Source organism: Aegilops tauschii, chromosome 7 (genome assembly GCF_002575655.3).
Source record: "Aegilops tauschii subsp. strangulata cultivar AL8/78 chromosome 7, Aet v6.0, whole genome shotgun sequence".
Classification (NCBI taxonomy): domain Eukaryota; kingdom Viridiplantae; phylum Streptophyta; class Magnoliopsida; order Poales; family Poaceae; genus Aegilops; species Aegilops tauschii.
In genome coordinates, this window is record NC_053041.3 from 475,791,714 (window position 1) to 475,807,288 (window position 15,575).

Below are 15,575 nucleotides of genomic sequence, written 5' to 3' on the forward strand. Positions count from 1 at the left end.
GCCTGGAGGAGGTCGACGGTAGCCCGTGGAGGCTGGAGGAGGTCGACGGTGGAGATGAACAGTATCCCGTGGAGTCCCGTTTTGCGGTACGCCACACCCCTCCCGATGAACAGGACCCCCGTTTCGACCGTAGGAGGTCCGTTTCGTCCGTTTTGCGGTACGCCACACCCCTCCCGATCAACAGGACCCCCGTTTCGACCGTAGGAGGTCCGTTTCCTCCATTTTGCGGTACGCCACACCCCTCCAGATCAACAGGACCCCCGTTTCGACCGTAGGAGGTCCGTTTCCTCCGTTTTGCGGTACGCCACACCCCTCCCGATCAACAGGACCCCCGTTTCGACCGTAGGGGGTCCGTTTCGTCCGTTTTGCGGTACGCCACACTCCTCCCGATCAACAGGACCCCCGTTTCGACCGTAGGAGGTCTGTTTCGTCCGTTTTGCGGTACACCACACCCCTCCCCATGAACACGACGCATTCCGTTGCCTCCCCATGAACACGACGCATTCCGTTGCCTCCCCATGAACACGACGACGACGCTGTTTCTCCGTTCCGACCCAGCCATGTACACGAGCCCTGGCCGTACGTTTGCGCGAGTAGGCGTTCGAGACCCCGCCCGTATGTACACATACGTGGCCATATTTTCTTTCTTGCACCCTGGCCGCTGTACGTACGTGTACATGCTATGTGCACGCCTCTACTACGACACGTACGCGCCTCTACTACGACACGTGTGTGCCTCTACATCCACCAGTATATATGTACGTACACGTTCGCGACCAGAATGACAACGCTACGTACGCTTCGACCAGGTGGGTCCCGACTGTCAGGCACTTCCTTGCCTGCGAAGATGTAGCTGGTGGGTCCCAGCAGTCAGGGGGGCGAATCGTTTTTTTTTGCCCGGACGCACTTCCTTGCGTGCGAAGATGTAGCTGGTGGGTCCCAGCAGTCAGGGGGAAATGTTTTTTTCGCGACATACAGAGGCCCGTCCGGTGGGTACCAGCTGTCAGGTGGAGGAATAATTATTTTCCACGTAATAAGGAGGCACTTCCTTGCTGCAGCCGTGGACCCAGCTGTCAGCCTCTCCACGTACAGTCCACGTCCGATGGAAGTCGTTCCTTGACCACGTTGACCACGTCGCGCCGAGAGCACCAGGGCGGTGGACGACGGCGAGGCCTAGGAAGGGGACGACGGGGAGCCGGGAAAGACGCGGCAGTGGAAGCCCGCACGGAGAGGAGTACGAGGGTTCACTGGTTTGGCTGCGGTGTGAGGCTGCCGTCGCCGCAGGGCCTGGCCAGCGGTGGGAATAGTAGGGGGCGGTGAGGCCTCCGCGGCAGCACAGCCGGCCACGGGAGGCAGGAGCATGCGGCACGACCGGCGCTGCTTTGGGCAGCTGGAGCAAGAAGACCAGAGGTTGAAGAAGCACTACGGCCGTTGGATGGACATCGTACGGTCACTGGAGCTAGAATCGTGCATATTGACTAAGTTGACAAAGCCCTCCGTCCCCGTCAACTTAGTGGGCCCACAATTTAGCCTGCCACTATACTGGGTCCCAGCTAACAGGGGGAGTATTCATTTTTTGTGCATAATAAGGAGGCACTTCCTTGCGTGCGAAGATATAGCTGGTGGGTCCGAGCTGTCAGCGGCGGTAACTTTTTTTCACGAAATACAGTGGCCCTTTCAGTGGGTCCCTGATGTCAGGTGGAGGAATCATTATTTTGCATGTAATAAGGAGGCATTTCCTTGCGTGCGGCCGTGGACCCAGCTGTCGGCCTCTCCACGTACAGTCCACTTCAGATGCATGTCGGTCGTTGACCATGTTGACCAGGCCGCGCCGAGAGCACCAGTGCGGTGGACGACAGCGAGGCCTAGGAAGGGAACGACACGGAGGCAGGGAAGACTCGGCAGTTATTTCCCACACGGAGGGGAGTACGACTGTACGAGAGTTTACTGGTTCGTCTGCCGTCGCCGGAGAATAACAGCAGGTGTGGGTGAGTAGAGGGATGGCTAGGCCAGCGATGGGAGTACGGTAGGGCGGTGAGGCCTGCGCGGCAGCAGAGCCGGCCGCGGGGAGGAGGGAGCAGGCAGTCCCGCTGGCGCTTGTTTGAGCGGCTGGAGCAGGAAGAGCAGAGATTGAAGAAGCACGACGGCCGTTGGATGGCCATCCAACAGTCACTGCTTGTGCGTCAACCTTTTTTTTAGGAAAGCCTCAAATCTGTGGAAAATAGCATACAGCCCATCTGCCATTATTTCTAATAATATACAGCCCATTTGCTAATTATTAAGGTTTTTTTGGAGCACATATTCTTTTTGTTAGCATTACAGCCCATATTGTGGCCACGGTTAAAAAATTATACGAAATTTTGCATATTTCGGTGCGGTCCGAACTGTTTTTAATCCCGAAATTTTGACTCACATTCAAACTGATTTTAAAAATAAATGTATATCAATATAAAATCCAACAAATTCTCCACGCATAAAAATTAATGTAATTTAAAATCTCGAAATGAAAAAAAAAGATATTTGAAACTAATTGCCGGTTTGATGTGTTTTAAAAATGTACAACCCATTTCTCATTACTGATGGGCCATTTTCTCGGCCAGCCAAATGAAAGCTCTCCTCGTCTTGAAAGATTTGCAGCCCAACAGGCCTGACAAAGCGACTTACTTGGCAAATCACAAAAAACTGGGTTGTGGCCGTGGACCCAGCTGTCAGCCTCCCCACATATAGTACTCTTCCGATGGAAGTCGTTCCTTGACCACGTTGACCACGCCGCGCGGAGAGCACCACGGCGGTGGACGACGGCGAGGCCAAGTAAGGGGACGACGCGGAGCCGGGGAAGACGCGGTAGTGGAAGCCCGCGCGGAGAGGAGTACGAGGGTTCACTGGTTCAGCTGCGGTGTGAGGCTGCCGTCGCCGCAGGGCCTGGACAGCGGTGGGAATAGTAGGGGCGGTGAGGCCTCCGCGACAGCACAGCCGGCCACGGGAGGCAGGAGCATGTGGCACGACCGGCGCTGCTTTGGGCGGCTGGAGCAAGAAGACCAGAGGTTGAAGAAGCACTACGGCCGTTGGATGGACATCGTACGGTCACTGGAGCTAGAATCGTTCATATTGACTAAGTTGACAAAGCCCTTCGTCCCCATCAACTTAGTAGGACCACAAGTCAGCCTCCCACCAAGGTGGGTCCCAGCTAGCCGGGGGAGTATTCATTTTTTTGTGCGTAATAAGGAGGCACTTCCGGTGGGTCCGAGCTGGCAGCGGGGGGAACGTTTTTTTCGCGAAATACGGTGGCCCGTCAGGTGGGTCCCAGCAGTCAGGGGGCAAACGTTTTTTTCGCAAAATACGGTGGCCCGTCCAGTGGGTCCCTGCTGTCAGTTGGAGGAATCATTATTTTCCGCGTAATAAGGAGGCACTTACTTGCTGCGGCCGTGGACCTAGCTGAGACTCTCCACGTACAGTATACTTCCGATGGAAGTCGTTCCTTGACCACGTTGACCTCGCCGCGTTCCGTTGCATGCATGCGTCCATGGGCGTGGTGCGTCCCCACTGTCAGCCTCTCACGTACAGTCATCTTCTGATGACTCTCGGTTGTTGACCACGTTGACCACACCGTGCCGAGCACACCCAGACTGGAACGACCCGGAGATGGGGAAGACGGGCCAGTGGAGTCGCAGATGGAGAGGAGTGGGAAACTTCATTGGTTCGGGTGCGCGGCAGCACAGCCGCGATGCCGCCCACGGGAGACAGGAGCAAGAACAGAGGTTGAAGAAGGAGCACGGCTGTTGGATTAACATCCAACGGTCCAGCTGCTAGAATCATTTGTTGATTAAGTTGACAAAGCCGTGCGTACACGTCCGCTTAGTAGGCCCACAAGTCAATCACCAAAACTGACGAGTCCCAGCTGTCAACGGGGTGAATAATTTTTTCGCAAAACAAGGAGGCACTTCCTTCCGTGCGAAGATACAGCCGGTGGGTCCCAGCTGTTAGGTGGAGAAATAATTTTTTTCGCAAAACAAGGAGGTCCCTCCTGTAGCTGGTTCGAATCCAAACCTAGACTATGACTATATATGGTGCTATGCTACTCTGCAAGTAATGAAACTGACATATCCAACGTTCGCTTCTCCTCTTCTCTACTTACTCTGCCTAGCATCAGAAGCTCTGGCCGCAGCAACCATGTCCGCTGGCTGCTCGTCCACCTGCTCTTCAGCAGGAAACAACCAGATATGCGCCAAGTCGCCACCCGTACCATCACCTGTGGGTCTCATCACACCCCCGCCAGCACGCGCACCGCAGCCAATTGCTCATCGCAACCCGCTGCCGTTGGTGTGGTGCCACTGCTGCAAATCACGCAGAGTCATCCTTCGCGTCTCAACCACAATCCGCAACCCTGGCCGAGTCTTCTACAAATGCCCGAATCATGGGGTAATAATATGTTTAAGTGTTGTTCTGCTGCTTTCAGTTGCTGATTTTTTTAATAGTTTGGTTGATGATCTTCCAATTTGATTCGTGCAGAAAAGGGAAGATTCGTGTGATTTGTATTTCTGGGAAGTTGCTGATGTGGGGGAATGCAACTACGCTGATTATTTGGTTAGCCAAGGAATCCCGATACCAGCAGGTTGGGGTGTTGGACAAGTAACTGAAGGAACGACAGAAGAGGAAGATGCAGAGCAGAAGGTTAAAGATGCAGTTCCTCTGATCATGGCCAAGCAACAGCTGCTGAATGGCCTTGACAGCAATGAGGAGATGAAAGAGCTTGTGAAGATAATGGGAAAAATCGATGTGCTCTGTAGGATGATTGTCTCTTTATTTGCAGTGTATGTAGCACTCGTGATGTATTCAGTGGCTACGACATGAGCACTTTGCTGAAACTAGTAATGAATGAAACCTATGTAGCAGGCTGGGCGTAGTGTTGTGAACATCTAATGATTTCTATTAATGGAAATCAGGGGGTATCCCCTTTTGCTCATATAAATAAATAAATAGGAGAGGCCCTGTCGGGTCAGCTTTGTTCTCATTCGAAGACGTCGAGCAAATTGCAGTCCAACAGCAAACTATGTCATCAAATTCAAGTTTCACAGCCAAATATGAGTACAACTAAACAACAATGTCATCATGTTTTAGTTGTCATACAATCACCAAACACAAATCAGCATACATAACAAGTGATGTTCTCACAGCAAAATACTAAACAACATGTTCATCAGGTTTCAGTTGTCATAGCAAACACAATTTCACATAGTAGATAAAAAAACGTCTTCTGACAGGCAAATACGACAAAAGCAATGTAATCATCATCCGCAGCAGCAGCGTCAACATCTTTGCCATGTGTATCAGTCTGAATCGTAATTCCCCATGGTGTCATCTTCTTCTTCGTCCTCAACGTCCTCGAACATTGGCTTCTTCTTGATCAACTCTTGTATGTCCACAGCACGACAGGCAATCTTTTCGCCGGCATCATTGACGTGATGGTTCTCAAAGATATTAGGAACATCTGTGTTATCTTGTACATCAGGAGCAGTGTAAGCATCATCTTGTTGTGCAACTTCATTAAACGAATTCCTCTGCTCAAACCTTTGCAATACTCTCCAGTCATCGCTACGTGCAAATGTGTCTTCCAAGAAAAATATCTGTGTTGCTTGATTTGCCAAAATAAAAGGCTCGTTGGTCTGGTACGCCGCCTTGACATTGATGGATTTGAAATAATCATCAGCTCTGGGTTTTGTGATCCTGGAAAATAGGTTATACCAACGACAGCACAACAGAACCACACACCAATGATCCTCGAAACTGGAGATATACTGCAACTGAACAATGTCTGTTATGTTAGCATACATTTCAGTTGTCTCTTTGTCATACGTATCCGTGCTCATGATGGCACTGTTTTGTGTCTTCCTGCCTTCGTCTCGTGCAAGGGTGTTGTAGCGCACATCTCCAACAACGCAAGATTCATAATGTCTTACCCGAGTATCAGGACCCATTGCTAGTGAGTAAAGGGCATCATCAACTGCCTGCCCATCCTCCCGCATCTTCTTAACCTATGGTTAGAAAATAGACAAGCTGATCATCTTATGTACTCAATATATTAAAAAAAACTGACAGTGCACTTCAAAAGCTTACATGGTTCTTGAACCATTTCGCAAATCCTGCCATAACCAGTTTGTCAATGTTTCTTGGATTTTGCGGCAGTAACTCCTCTTTGTAGATGCTGCACAACATAGTGATTGCGTCAAACATCTAAATATATAAGAATGTGCTGCAAGTTTAGTAGATTACGATGTATAAGCTGCAGTACTGCACTTACTCGATATAAGGTAGTATCTCAGGACAGTTATTCAACACATACCAAACCATTTTGTCCAAATCTTTAGGTTTTTCCTCTTGTCGACTCTTCCCTGTAACTCAAACAGAATAATCGAAAACATTGAGCCCGGGATTGTCTTCACCCACCTCTTTGCTAAGCTGATCAGCTGTTTCAATGTATTTTGAGCAGAATGTCAACGCTTCTGTAGCAATGTAGGCCTCTGCAATGGAACCCTCGGGTCTAGCTCTGTTCCTAACATAGCCCTTGAAAGTGCCTAGCCGCCTTTCAATAGGGTACATCCAGCCATACTGTACTGGACCTCTAAGTAGTGCCTCATCAGGTAGATGAACAGCCAAATGCACCATCACATCAAAGAAGGCTGGAGGATATATCTTCTCAAGGTCGCATAGGATAGTTGGTATCTTGTCTCTAAGACGCTCCAAAGCATCTATCCTGATATTCCTAGTATAGAGTTCCCTGAAGAATTGTCCCAACTCTGCAACTGCTCTGTATAAGTCAGGGCGGCCCAATCCTCTAAGGATAACAGGTAAAACCCTTTGAAGTAGGACGTGGCAGTCATGATTTTTCAACCCTTGTACCTTGTTTCCATCTGCACTGACTCTCCTTTCAGGGTTGGAAGCAAATCCATGTGGGAATCTCACACGTGACAGGACCTCGCAGAATTCTTTTCTTTTTACCTTGTCCAAGACGTACACAGCTGGTGCCATATCCCGTGGTTTACCTTCATCTTGCACCTGCAAATCCTTTCTGATACCCAGGTGTGTCAAATCAATCCTAGATTTTAAGGTATCTTTCGTCTTGCCTTCAATATTAAGAAGTGTGCCGATAATGCTGTCACATATATTTTTCTCGATGTGCATCACATCAAGATTATGCCGCAGATCCAAATCTTTCCAATACTCCAAGTCCCACAAAGTGGACCTGCGGGTAAAAAATAATCTCTCTTCTACCCTGCCACGCTTCCTTTTCCCGCTACCATTACCAGGATGGTTTCCTGGTGTAATATGCCTGACCTTCTCTAATTCCACTTGCAACTCATCGGCGGTGAGCCTCTTTGGCACATCACAGTTTTCATGCTTTGCATTGAACACATGTCTTCGGTATTTTCTAGGATGCGGCTTGTCCTTGGCAAGGAAACGGCGGTGTCCAATGTAACAGATCTTGCTAAGTATTGCGTATGACAGCGGATTCCTGTCACAGCGAACACATGCATTGTAACCATGTGTCGTTCGCCCTAACATAGTGCCCAAAGCCGGATAATCATGGATGCACCAAATTATAACAGCACGTAGAAAGAAATCAGCTGGTGGGCTGCTATATAGGTCTCGAGTGAGAACACCCTTCCATAGCTGTTGAAGTTCCTCCACAAGAGGCTCCATGAACAAATCAAAATCCTTTCCAGGACTTTTTGGACCTGGGATGAGCAAGGCCATCATGTAGTTTGATTCTTTGGTGCAGACATTTGGAGGCATGTTGTAAGGGATAACAAGCACTGGCCACATGCTATATGTGGCGCTCTGGTGGCCAAATGGGTTAAATCCATCTGAAGCTAAGCCAAGTCTAATGTGTCTCGGGTCAGCAGCAAACTCTTTGTGTTTATCATTGAAGCTTTTCCACTCACTACCATGAGATGGATGGCTCATTACATTCTGATCTCTATACTCCTGGTTCCTAGAATGCCACAGTACATCCTCTCTTGTTTCAGCATCATGAAACAACCTCTGCAATCTTGGTATAATTGGAAAATGTTTCAGAACATTACGAGGAATCCTCTTCACAGCATTGCCATCTTTCCATCTTGATGATTTGCATTTCGGGCATTCACTTAAGTTGGCATAATCCTTCCGGAACAGAACACAATTATTCTTACAAACATGGATCATATCATATCCAATTCCAACTGCACGAAGGAAATTCTTCATTTTACTGTAGGTGTGTGGCAGCTCAGACGCATCTGGGAAAGATTCGCGGAAAGCAGCCAACATTACATCGAATGATTTGTTGGTCATCCGCTCAGATGTCTTCACCTGAAGAAAGGTGACCATAGCTGAGAATACTGACAGCTTATTTCCTGGGGTGACAGCAATGTTGCATTGTTCCAACATGCGGGCCCACCGTTTTTCTTCTGCAGGTGAAAGTTCACAGAATGCACGAGCATTTCGTAGCATTGTTTCAATGTTGGTCAAACTCACTGGCTCCGCCACCACCACCTCCTCCTCCTCCTCTTCCACCTGAGCATCAGGCAGATCAAGATGGTGATCTGCTGCTTCCATGTAGTCAATAACATTGACGTTCACAGCTTCACCATGATGAACCCACCTAGTATATGTGACCGACATCCCATACAAGTGTAGATGATTTTGAACAGTTGACTAGGGTCTTGTAACTGAATTCATACAACTGCCACACGGGCAGAGCACATCTGATTTCGGACCACCGTACTCAGCTCTGATAAAGTTCATGAAGTTTTCAACCCCCTCGACATATGCAGCGGAGAATCTTCGAGAAGAAGTTATCCAAGTCATGTCCATCTATTAGACATACAAATTAGTTCTTCTACTAGATATTACAGGAAAAACATATATGCTTTTTTATGAAGTCCAGGAAAAAAATACCTAGGTCGATGTCTAAAGCTATGGCAAGATATTTGGACGAGCAGATCTAAGTAACGAAATATATGTAAAGCTAATTCAGCAAACAGATTTGAGTGCCAAATTATGGCAGGCTATTTCAGTAGTCAATGAGGCCGAGCACACAGCCATCAAACTATCGAAGGCCATCGCAGCAACAAAGATCGAGTATAAAACGGTGTAGAGCTATTTCACCTAACAGATTGGCTACTAGACCATGGCAATCTACGTCACAATAAATATATGGTAGGATATTTTAGCAACTAATCGGCCTTGGCATGCCATCTTAGCTAAGCAGATTGAGTGCAGAACAGGGTAAGGAAGCTTCTTAAGCAGAGCATATTGACAGTAAACTACTTCGGCAAACCGTGAGATTAACAGCGTCTATCAGCTAACATTCAGCGCTACACCGACATGAACGGGGCCTTAGTCTAGAATGCGCGTACCGTGGGAGAAGCTGACCGCCGTGCGTCTCCACATGAACGTCGCCAGCGGTGGCGGCGCTGACCGCCATGCGCCTCCACAAGAACGTAGCCAAAGGTGGCGGCGCGGCTAGAGGACGGCAGTCTACGAGAGCGTACTGTGGGAGCGAGAGGATCGCCGAACCGCAGCGCCGACGTATCGGCGCGGTGGGGAGGGCGGCTTTGGCGGAGCGAATGGAGTGGAGGGGGACAGGGGGGAGGGGGTTTGGGGAATATTATTGGCTAGTTGGCCGAAGGGCGGTTGAATCGAATTTGGGGGGAATTTTTGGGTGCGGGGGGGGGGGAGGATTTTCGCGCGGTGGGCGGGGGGAGTTTGGCGCATGATCAGTTTCTCCAAGTGCAGTCCCACGTGTCAGTGAAGAGGCAAGCCGAAGCGCGTTCCATTTGCGTGAGCCGTGTGCAGGACCAAACGTGTGTGGGGTGCAATGCGACCGTGACAGGAGTGATGTGAGTGTACCGCCTTTTTTCCTTTTAAACTAGGTGCTTCGCCCCCTCAAAAAAAAATTGTTGCTTCGCGCGATCCATCGATACTACTACTAGTAATCCGGTAATCCCGACTAAAACGGCGCGGCCGGGTCTTTTCCCGCGCGATATGCTGGGAGGTTGGCTTAGTTGGGTTTTTTAGGACGAGTAATGCTACACCTACGTAATCCCAGTTACGTAATTAACGTAATGTGAACGTGTGAGCTCTTGATTGTAGATTGGGGGGAGGGAGGGGCCCACCACCATGTATATTATTGTGAAAGTTCATATACACCGGCCGAGATTAATGCAAACACGGCAGATTTTCATTACATTTCGAACTTTTATAGGACATAAAAATAAAAGAAACCCAACCCTAAACCTATTCTACGGCGGCGACCGACGTCCTCCATCTGCGATCTCTATGTACGGGGGCGGGGTTCAAGACCCGTGAAGTGAAGGTGCGGTCTCCGGCGAGGAAGAGTAGAACACGGGATACGGACCGGCCAGTTGGCACACCATGCCCTGCCGCCTCCCATGACCTACTCATCCTCGAAGGAGTCCCCGACCTCGGCGGTGCCGGACGTTGGACGGCGGCAAGTAGGACGCGTGGCTGACGGTGCTCCCGTCATCGGCCGCCAGTATGGCCACCGCTTGTGCGGTCGCGTCCGTGTCCGGCTACGCCGCTATTGCATCTCGAGAGGTGACTAGAGCGAGGGCGGCGACCTCGAGCTTCATCCCCGAAGACAAGCTCTCCCGCAGAGCGTTCGCACTTGCGGTCATGGAGGATGTGGTGCCAGGTAGGAGGACGATGCGCTATGGTGTGGAGGTTAGCTGGGCGTTGCCGCTTTAAGTAGCGCATTCCGGTGAGGCCAAGCGTCCGGGTGCGTCATTAAGAGCATGGTTAATAGTATAGCCAGCTGCTGGCTATAAGCCAGTGCCATGTCATCTACAACCCATCTTACATCCAACATGTATAATAATAGATCAAAAGAGTGTACTACTTTTTTATTATGTGGCCCACCTTTCATTCTCACAAAGTGCCTAGGAGCACGTGCTAGAGCTGGCTCTTCACGAAGAGCCCGCTTACCTTCTCTCTCCTCTTCTCTTTGCTCCAACTAAGCATAAATATACTAGTTTATTCCTTATAGCCCGCTGACTCAGCTCTACTATACTTGCTCTAAGTCGCCGGAGTTGGTTCCTCGGGCACCGAGCCTCTTAACGACGACATACGAACGGACGGCATGAATGCGGGCAGCTGGCACCGGCTGGGAACGCACCGCGCGAAGGCGCGAGGGACGAGGGTTTTGGTGTGCCAGGGTAGTCAGCTGCGGTCGTGGCAACGTTGGAGATGCCCTTTCCTCACATGCGATCCCCGCATGTAATTGAAAAAGCAAGATGACCCGGCATGGTCTCAGGTCCAGAGGATGCAGTTGGCCGCGCTACACCACTCCGCGGACGCGTCGCGGCGCCCCGTGCATCCTCGACAAGCCGGGTGTTGGGGTGTGTTTGTATTGTGGCCAAAGTGCACCTTACCAAAATTTTGGTGATGACCCAAAGATTGGTCTTTGTTTGGATGGTTGCCATTTTTTGGCATGCAAATGAACTCTAGACAACTCTAGTTCATTTTTCTTGCCAATGTCGGCCAAATCATGGGCAACCAATACCTCAACCAAAATTTTGGTCATGACCCAAAGATTGGTCTTTGTTTGGATGGTTGCCATTTCTTTGGCATGCCAATGAACTCTAGCCAACTCTAGTTCATTTTTCTTGCCAATGTCGGCCAAATCATGGGCAACCAATACCTCAACCAAAATTTTGGCTACCCAATGCTTTGATGGGGCAACCTTGGGCACAAACCAAACATACCGTTGGTCGTGCCACAGCACTAACGCCACCCTCGGCACACTAAAACCGACCGTGTCTAGCGATGATATGAGTGTGTCGCTCACCGCGGTCGCCGTGTCCAGAGGCGGTGCTGGAGCTGCACCCCGTTGTTGGCCCCAACGACCCACATGAACGGTTGTCGGTGGCGAGGAGGTCGTGGGCCAGCTCCTCCATTGGACTAGTCTGCGCTACGTCGTCCGAACGGGTGTGCCCCACATGTCGGTTTCCCTGTTTTCCCGGCCATACTCGAGCGTCAGTGCTCCGCGTTGCGCATTAGGCCTTTCACTATGTAGGCCAAGCGAGACAACTTATTGTTTATTTGAGCCGTTCAAGTATAATCATGTGGCGTTTGCTTATTTCTCATTCCTCTCCAACCCTCTTCTCCATCGATCATGTCGCCCTCCAGTCGAGTCCATCCTCCCGCATGCCTCATTTGAACATTCCGCCGAGTATGATTCGCATGTACCCACCATAGTCCTCTTTCAATAGATCTCCAGACCCCGAGATGAAATCGAGAGGGAACGAGTGGGGGCACGTGATACCTAAGGCGGATTCAAAATTTTGAACCGGTGATCATAGCATCCGCAAATCATATATAAAGGGTATTCAATGTTCGTTTCGTTTTTTAACGTACAATATACTCCCCCTATCCTTTCTAGTTTACATATAAGTTTTATGTGTAGTCAAAGTATCTCTACTTTGATCAAAAAGGTATCAACTTTCAACAACGCCCAATCAATATTGTTAGATTCGTACGTACTCCTAGATTTGTACTCGAGATGGTTTCCAATTTAAGTATTGACAAGATTAATAGTACATGAGATTTATAATGTGGAAATTATATCATTGGAAACTCCTTTCACATACGAATTTGACCGTATGCTTTGTGTAAGTTGCATGTCATATATTATTACTCTAACATTTGGTCAAAGTTAGCCTCGAAAAACGCAATAGACCATGTATGCTTTGTCTAAGTTGCATGTCATATATTATTACTCTAACATTTGTGTAAGTTGCATGTCATATATTATTACTCTAACATTTGGTCAAAGTAGTATAGTGGAAGTGGATCCTCTGACGTAGGTATCCCTGCCTTACCCTCCCTTTCGGTCACTTACTGGCGGACCCCATGCTTGCTAGGCCCCGCATGTCAGTTACTCAATGGGTTCGGCCACGTCAGGGGATCCTCATCCGTAGTATACTCCCTCTGTTTTTATTTACTCCGCATAAAACGGAGGGAGTGGTGGTATAATAAATGACGCGGGCGGGGGAGGGGGAGGGACGTCGGTTTGCTCTCAACTGCGGTCCCACAAGCGAGCGAAAACGCTAGACGAAGCTCGTTCCATTCGGTGAGCGACGTGGAGGGTCCAGCATGCCGGGCTGCAACGCGAACGCGACAAGAGTGATGTACAGTCAAAACCGATTGACCGGTCGTCACCGGAACCACTATTCACACCAGAACCTTCGCTGCTCGGCCTATGCCAGCCACTGCCCTAAAACCACACCAAATCTCCAGCCCATTCCCCCACCTTTCGATACCCTAGCCCGCATCAAGCGTCCCCTAGTTCGCCGGAAAGCCATGGTGCGCCACAAGATCACTTACTACAAGATGCTCACGCCGGAGCGCCGCGCAGAAATCGCGGCGGCGGTCGGCGCCACAGACCTCCGTTCCCAAGCTCGCTTTGCGGCGGGCCAATCCCCGAGTTCTCTGGAGCCAAGCTACGAGGAGGAGGAAGCCGATCCAATGTTCATGGCGGAGGTCGCGGCGCAGAAGGCCCCCGATGGGTATGAGACGATGGACGTCGACTTCGTGCCGGCGTCTGAGTCCCCCATGGTGCAGGCAGACCAGCGGTTCAACATGGCGATACTAAAGGAGGACCGCGAGGCAGAGGCTCAACTCGACGCGGAGCGCGCGCATGCCGCTGCCATCGAGGCTCTCCTGCAGGCGGAACCAGATGTCGTGGATGCGAACCGGGCGGCGGAGGCTCAACTTGAGGCGGAGCGCGCGGATGCCGCTGCCATCGAGGCCCTCCTGCAGGAGGAACCGGATGTCCTGGACTTGAACCGGGCGACAGAGGCTCGACTCGACGCAGAGCACACGGATGCCGCTCTCATCGATGCCCTCCTGCAGGTGGAACCGGACGTCCTGGACTTGAACCGGGCGGCGGAGGCTCGACTCGACGTGGAGCGCGCGGATGCCGCTGCCATCGAGGCCCTCCTGCAAGCGAAACCGGACGTCCTCGACTTGAACCGGGCTGTGCTCTCGTCCGCGCAGAGCGCCCGCACGCTCCGCTTGAACAAGTAGCTGGAGGCCGAGGACAACCACGGTGCGGAGACACACGTTGGCAGCGACGGCTGGTTCGCGCCGGCAGCCAAAGACGACGAGGCCGTCTCTTTCCGCGAGCAGTGATAGTTTTTCTTTATGTTGTTGTTTTTATGGATCTTTTGCTGTGTAAAAACATATATTTGTTATGCAAGTCGCCTGACTTGGGTCAGTCTACCATTTCATGCGGTTGGATGAATATCCTACGTCTCCTAACCCTTCTTTCCTTCTGCCTCACCTCTTCTTCTTCCCCAACAGACCACCGCACGGGCCGTACGGATACTCCCCAACATGCGGTTGGATAAACATACTCTATGAACGAAAATTACGTGTCAGCGATAGGATGGCTGAGTTTGGTTTGTTCACATGCGACAGCACGTGTCAGTGAGGGTGCGTTCCCTTGGTTGGGTTTGCGGCGTGCGGGAGCGACTGTGTGAGGGTGCGGTGCGACCGCGGCGTGCAGGAGCGACCGTGTGAGGGTGCGGTGCGACCGCGACAGTCGTGCGCAAGTGTACCTCCTTCTCATTTTGAAAACTTTAGGAAAGCTTGGCAAAAATGTGTGGCGAAGTTTGGCAATGCAAGGCCTAGACCCAAACAGGATAAGTACGTATGTACTAGGAGTACTAGTGTTAAAAAAGAAAGGCGGGGTTTTCCTTCGCGGGATTTAATCGATACAAATCCTCATTTCACGTGTCAATTAATGCGTATTTTTTTCTCCAAAGACCAAAGAGCTAACCATCTCACTCCTCATCGCTTGATTAATGCAGCGCCATGCAAACCAACCTTCTCACTTCCCCATGCATGCAGGGGATATTAATGTCCTTGGTTGCTAACCCCATCAATTTTTCCTCGATTAGTGTTAGTGGCCCTTTGCAAATTGTAATTTTGATATATTGGCCTTGTGTACAAAAAAATGGAGGTAGTAACTATATTTGACTTCCTTCCCCATTGCGGTGACGTCGGCGATATCTTTTTTTTGGTGGTTTGGCGAAGTGCGTTCGACGGAGAACACCATTGAGGGAGACCACGGTAAGTCGTTCGCAAGTGCCGCCTACAAGCCGAGACAACCGCCTTATTTGCATCCAGGAAGTCCTTTACTAGTACTACTAGGAGTACTAGTGCGGTGAGATGGTTTCTCGAAGAAAACGATGGACAAGCGGAGTCAGCGAAGAGTGAAATGATGGTTGCTTCGTCCGTGCTTTTGTGATTTGACGCCTCACTGCTTTGTGATTTGTGATAGAAGGGACAGGGGAGTAGACTCTGTGCTCTATACTGTACTACATGCGTCCAAGCATGGGAGAAAGAGGAGAGATGTTGCATTTTTCTATTCCTTCAATCAATCAATCAGGGAGCTTCGGTTCCATCTTTTTGGCTTTGGCAACACCTTCCACAATGGTTCCCATGATGCCAAAAGCTATTTTCACATATGGCTACACATTGTGGATGCCCTTAACCGTACCACTTGGTTTTGC